The sequence below is a fragment of the Rhinolophus hipposideros genome (genome assembly GCF_964194185.1).
Source record: "Rhinolophus hipposideros genome assembly, chromosome: 14".
Classification (NCBI taxonomy): Eukaryota; Metazoa; Chordata; class Mammalia; order Chiroptera; family Rhinolophidae; genus Rhinolophus; species Rhinolophus hipposideros.
The window spans coordinates 58,490,409-58,496,711 of NC_138060.1; positions in this window are offsets into that span (position 1 = coordinate 58,490,409).

Genomic DNA, 6,303 nt, shown 5'->3' on the forward strand with positions numbered 1-6,303 from the left:
TTCTTGGAAATGTCTGGTAACTGCAGCTCTCAGAATAAGGGAAGAAACAGCTGAAGGCAAAGGCTTGGAAAAATACTGTCCTGGAGAAACCCACGCTTCATCTGATGACCAGCGCTGTCATTAGTGGCCATTAAATAAACATCAGGGAGAGAACACTGAAGTCAGCCAAAAGGCAATTGAGAGCTTGAGGGTGTGTGGGGGGTGCATACGGACAGAATGCAATGTTGTGGAACATTCAAATTAGTTTTATTGTATTTGTGATTCCTTGGTGTCATGCAGGAGACCCTGCTCGCTGCACCATGTGTCGTGCGGGGCGGCCTGCGGGGTCTCAGCTCCCGCTCCCCACATAAGAACGCAGTACATGGTGAGGCCAAAAAGGAACACCCACGGAGCCATAGGTAGGGGAGTCATATTCCCTGTCATATTCCCGCCAGTTCTCTCTTGCGGCTGGGTTGGAGACACAGGAGGCAGGAGCCACACTATCCACAACTACTTCTCTCTGCCAACCAACCTCACTTGCTAGCTGCAGTCCGCCGTGCTAACTGCAATCCACTCTTGCTAGCTCAGCCACCATCTTCTTGCTAGCCCCCATTTTCTGCTAGCATAGCCACGGCAGTTATATTAGTGGCCAATGGCTCACTGGTTACAGCTGACAGCCAACTAGCCACAGCTAATGACATCCAATCACAGTTGATGGCCATTTACTACCTGAGCCAGCACCTTTCTATGTGAGGCCAAGAGCCTGGAAACTGCTTTCTGGGGCTCTGTCCCCACACTTGGTCTCCCAAATCATGTAAAGTCAGTCAAGCCTGTAAGACACATGAATTTAGAATATTAACAGTTGGTTTGCACATTGCTCACCAAGGCAGTGGTCTCACATATAAACTGCCAACAGCATAAATCTATGCTATTCCAAACTTTTGGGAAATAATCTGGCAGCGTGTATTACAAGCCTTGAAAAATGTGCATTTCCTTTGACCTAGTATTTCCACTTCTGGGAATGTAACCCAAGTAAAGAAATCAAGACGCAAGGGAGTGAAAACATGAAATATGAAGAAGTTTATCCCAGTATTAGTTCCACCCCTGCAAAGAATGGCCATAGGGTAAGCACCAGTCAGTGGGGAAATGGTTCCATAAAGCTTCACGCATCAGATGCCCCTGGCCAGACACAGCTGCCGAACAGGCTTTGATTCACTCCGCACTGGCAGTCTTGCTTCCAGGGCTTCCCGTAGACCTTCGGCTTCCTGCTCTTAGGCTTCTCTGACACCAGTCACGGAACACTGGCGGGAGCCTGCTTGGCTTCAAAGTCTGCGGCCCGGAAGTATATCACCTCCTGAGCCAACCCACAACCACGGGGGGCAGGCGCCAGTGGAGAAACGCTACTCCATTTGACCCTTGGGTGGACAAGTCTGAGAGAGAATTCCATACACTTGTCTAAACGTGCCGGTGGGACCACGCCTCAGCGCTCAGGACTCTCATCAGCTCTTCTCCGTCCTGTTTCCCCAGCCCTTCCCTCCTGCTCCCTGTGGGACCACCTTCCAGATGAAGTAGGAGCACAAATCCTTGTCTCACGCTTTGCTTTTGGGGAGAAACCCAGCCTAAGCAGCTGGCCCTAGACATGGCCTTAGAATAGGGTTTGGGAACGGGGTCAGTCATTGGCAGATGGCAGCAGAGGCCCTTGGGGGGTAGTCAGTGGGTTGGTGATAAGCCAGGACATGCTATAGCATCGTCATTACCAAGACTTGCCTGTGGTGGGTTGAGATGGGGTACGGGGGAGGGTGGAGCATTGGGTGACACAAAAGCCCCCACCACACAGTAGGATGAGGCCAGTGGTAATTACAACAATTGTTGAGTTGGCTGGCTTATTAACTGCTATGAAAAGCCTTAAAAAAATGGCAGGCTCCTTATCCAACTGTCATCTTGCGGTGTGCTGTAAAAACCAGGAGACCTTCACGGCACGGATCAAAAGTAAGACCTGCGACTACAGGGTACAGTGCGCTGGCATTCAGACCCAAGGTTGCTGCTCGTATAGGACGGCGCCGCTGCAAAGGAGACTGAAGGTGCATCGTTGGCAGGCTTCCTTTGCCAAAGTCAGGGCTTTCATCAGGGAAGAAAGGGACATACCTGGGATAAAGACAGGGTCTTGGTCCACTGTTTCCCTGAATGCTTTAGGCAGCAGAAGTGCCCACCCCTAGACCAAGGATTAGGGTCTGACACTATAGCCCAGCCCGAGCTGGGAGATAAGTCCCTGCTGTGGGAAGAACTAGGTTCCTCATCAAAACAATTGCAAGACCTGGCATGGCACGTACCAGGGGAGTGGAGGTAGGAGTGGCTTCAGGGGAGTGTGACCTGGGCCATGGCTGGAAAGGGGGGTTAACGTCCTGGAAAGGAGGTCTGAAGTTGCTCCCAATTCACTGCTGGGATAGCTCCCTGAAGTTTGGACCTGGTGATCACCTGGGGTCATTGAGGGGGAGATGCTAGAACTGAACAAACTGAAAAAGCAACAACTCTTAGACTGTGAGAGGGGAGGGCACAGGGCTAACCACTGCTTCCCAGATGGGACAGACCAACAGGCAAAGTCACAAATCACAACTTGCTGGAGCGGAAACCCACGGAAACCTCCACAGGAACCAGGAGGAAGAAAAACCTGGATTAGAACTGATGAATTGCCGCAGTGAGCATGACTCTGGGAGCTGAAAACTCCGGGCAACCTAGTCTTTTGTGTGTTTTACCTCCAGGGGCTCCACCTGGTTCTCCGTGAATTCAGAGGAGAACCCCATTGTGCTTCCAGCGGGAGGAGGGAAAAAGGAACCATTTTGAAATACTCCAGCTTTGTTCTTTTTCATAAGGCCTACCTTCAGGAGAAACTGTCACCAGAGCCTACTGTCATGCAGGGTGTCATGCGGGGTCTCTGGTCCCGCTCCTCAAATAAGAACACAGGATATGGTGAGGCCAAAAAGGAACACCCACGGATACATAGATTGGGGAGTCACACACCACTGTAATCTTCGCTGGCAGCTGGGTTGGAGACACAGGAAGCAGGAGCCACACGATCTGCAACCTGCCATCCGCTTCTCTGCCAACCATCCTTACTTGCCAATTGCAATCCGCCTCTCTGCAATCCACAATCCACAATCCACGCTTGCTAGCTTAGCCATGGCAGTTATATCAGTGGCTAATGGCTAACTGGTAACAGCTGATGGCCAACTAGTCACAGCTGATGGCCATCTACTACCCGAGCCAGCACTTTTCCACGTGAGGCCGAGAGCCTGGAAACTGCTCTATGGGGCTCTGTCCCCACTCTACCCTGCTGGGATTTTATCAGAACCTAACAGACCCGGAGGACGGGAAATCTCCCAACTCCAGTCCACTCCAGCCATCCTGTCCCACCTGCAGGCAGTTGGAGGAGAAGCCCATGTGAACCGCACAGACCAGAGGCCCAAGCTCACCAAAAGACGGAGCCCTAACCACAAGACCGCAGACCTTGAATGAGTAACAGAGCACCAGGCCAACAAGGTTTGAAAAGAACAAAAGACTCTTCCTAATGGGGGTTGTGGAGGTCAAGGTGATACGGCCCTTGTCTTTGGTTTTGACTAAGAGCTGAGGCTGCGCTCGCTCGCTTGCTCGCAGTATTCTTGGAGCTGCGCACCTGGGTGCTCTTACCTTTGAAGAGAGCATGGAAAGTTCTCTGCCACCATAGGCGGGCCACATTTCTGTTGACACGGGGCCAGTGAAGCCGAAAGGAAACATCTGTGCAGAGCGACAGCAGGGGGTGGGGGACGCGCCATGTCGGGCCAGAAGTTTTCATGCTGTTTGGGCTGACACGAGTGGGGTGGCCAGAGCTTGTTTTGTATAACTCAGACTTTCCTTTGGAGGAAAACAAGACAATCAAACAACAAAAACTTGAAAACTGAAATGTGTCTTTTAGGACTCTTCTGATTTTTCTGCCTCTGGGCTTTGTTATGAAGATTATTCTTTGTGTTGGGAAACTGGTATGAAAAGAGGGGGTCCTGAGGGTGGTGTGTTAGTGCATGGGCATTTCCTTGTGGGAGGGTCACTTGCAAACATTAACCCAGAACATTCTCCTGGCTGAAGCACCCCCCCCATTTGCTGCCTGCCTGGCTGGCAGAGGCCTTGGGGACAGTGCCAGCAGAGATAGATATTTCGTGCTGGGAGGATGAAATCCATGGGCTCCCCCAGGCCGTTGGTGAATCCATTGCAGTTGGCTGCAGAGGTGGCCCTCCCCTGGCCAGGGAGAGCTGCTGGGGACAAGGGGACCTGGGTATTAATGGCCATAAGCTCAACACTGGCAGCAGTGAGGCATGGCTGCTGCAAAGAGCCTGTGCACCTGTGGCTTTCTGAAGAGTGTCCAGTCTGTCCACAGGAGACACGGGCCCCGGCCCACAGGCAGGCTCCTCAAGAACATGTTTTGTGAGGACAATCACAAGCAAAATTCTATCCAAAGGTGACAAAGTCCAGGAACCAAATCATAGAGGAACAGTTGGGAGAAAAGGGGGAAGAAACACGGAGATAGTCAAACAAGGACACGATGGCCGGTTTAAATCTTTTCTGGCCTCGTAATGTGATTGCTCCTCTTACATGATTCCTCTAACAGGCGGGTGCCAGGGACCACGGTGACGTTCCATCAGCCTGCCTGTCTCACGGGGGGACTTTATAACAAGCTGAGCGTCTCATGGTGGAACGAGCTGCTTTGCAGAGTCATGAGCTGCTCATCCCAGGAAGGGTCAGAGCAACCACACGGAGACATCTGACGGGCGCCAGGGGAAGCGACATCCCACATCGAGGGGTCGTTATACCAGACGGCCTCTTCCAACTTGGGTTTACCACAGAGGTTGAGACACAGTGGACCGCTTGCATTTTTTGAGGCTTGTTGAAGCAGTTACAAAACGATGACATGCCAAAATAGGGTTACAAACAATCATGACATCGCGCTTTTAACGCACACAAATATGATGCAAGGCAATGTGCTATTCATGAGCCAGGACTCCCTTTGAAAGCAACATTCTTTTTTTCTATCTACATCACTGCATCAGGAAACAAGATCCAACAATTTTTTTTTTTTTGAGATTTTATTGGGGAAGGGGAACAGGACTTTATTGGGGAACAGAGTGTACTTTCAGGACTTTTTTCCAAGTCAAGTTGTTGTCCTTTCAGTCTTAGTTGTGGAGGGCGCAGCTCAGCTCCAGGTCCAGTTGCTGTTCCTAGTTGCAGGGGGCACAGCCCACCATCCCTTGCGGGAGTCGAACCAGCAACTTTGTGGTTGAGAGGACGCGCTCCAACCAACTGAGCCATCCGGGAGGCAGCTCAGCTCAAGGTGCCGTGTTCAATCTTAGTTGCAGGGGGCGCTGCCCACCATCCCTTGCGGGACTCGAGGAATTGGCCTTGTGGTTGAGAGCCCACTGGCCCATGTGGGAATCGAACCGGCAGCCTTCGGAGTTAGGAGCATGGAGCTCTAACCGCCTGAGCCACCGGGCCGGCCCTGAAAGCATCATTCTGATGGTGCCACAGGCACCTGCAATGGACACAAGTTTACAGGGTAGGATGAACTTGTCCTCCTGCAGGGCGGTTGCTGTATCTTCCTGGCTGTGTAGACCCTCCTTGGGAGACAGGCCAAGCCTAAACCTGTGGAGACCCCCAACCCAAAAAAACCCTCCCCCCTGTGATTTTACATAAGTTATTTTACAGCACGGGACTCCCAGATGCTCTGTGTAGTGCATGCATGCACGCATACCTGTGAAACCTGCAGGGTGAAAAAACCAAAGACACACCTCACTGCTGATGGAAAGCTCTCTAAGCAAGCTTCCTTCTTGTGGTACAGGCAGTTCGCTTGCCAGGTGAAGTAGGAAAGAGTGAAGGTGTGGGCTAATGTCGAACAGATGCTTAATGCCCTCTTCCCCTTCTCTGGGTCCCCCAATCCATCCCCCACTCAGCAGCCAAAATACTCTCTCCAAAGTGTGGCCTGGTTAGCATGAGCAAGTCCCTGAACCCGAGCCTCAGTTTCCCCAGCTGTAAAATGGGGACATGACCGGATGCTGCTGGCGGGAGGCCTCTGTGAGCTAATGCCAGGGAATTGCAGGACTGCACCTACCCAAGGTAACGGCGCAACACATGCGAGTTCTGACGACTACCATGTATTTTTCAGAATCCTAGAAATCGATGACTGTTTTAGAAGGCGGGGCCAGGATGCTGGCTGGGTGTTCCCTGGGAGGCGAGGCTCTGGGGCTCCCAGGCCTTCCCCCTTTTGCACGCCCACAGCCGAGTCTGGGAGGGTTTCCTGGACAG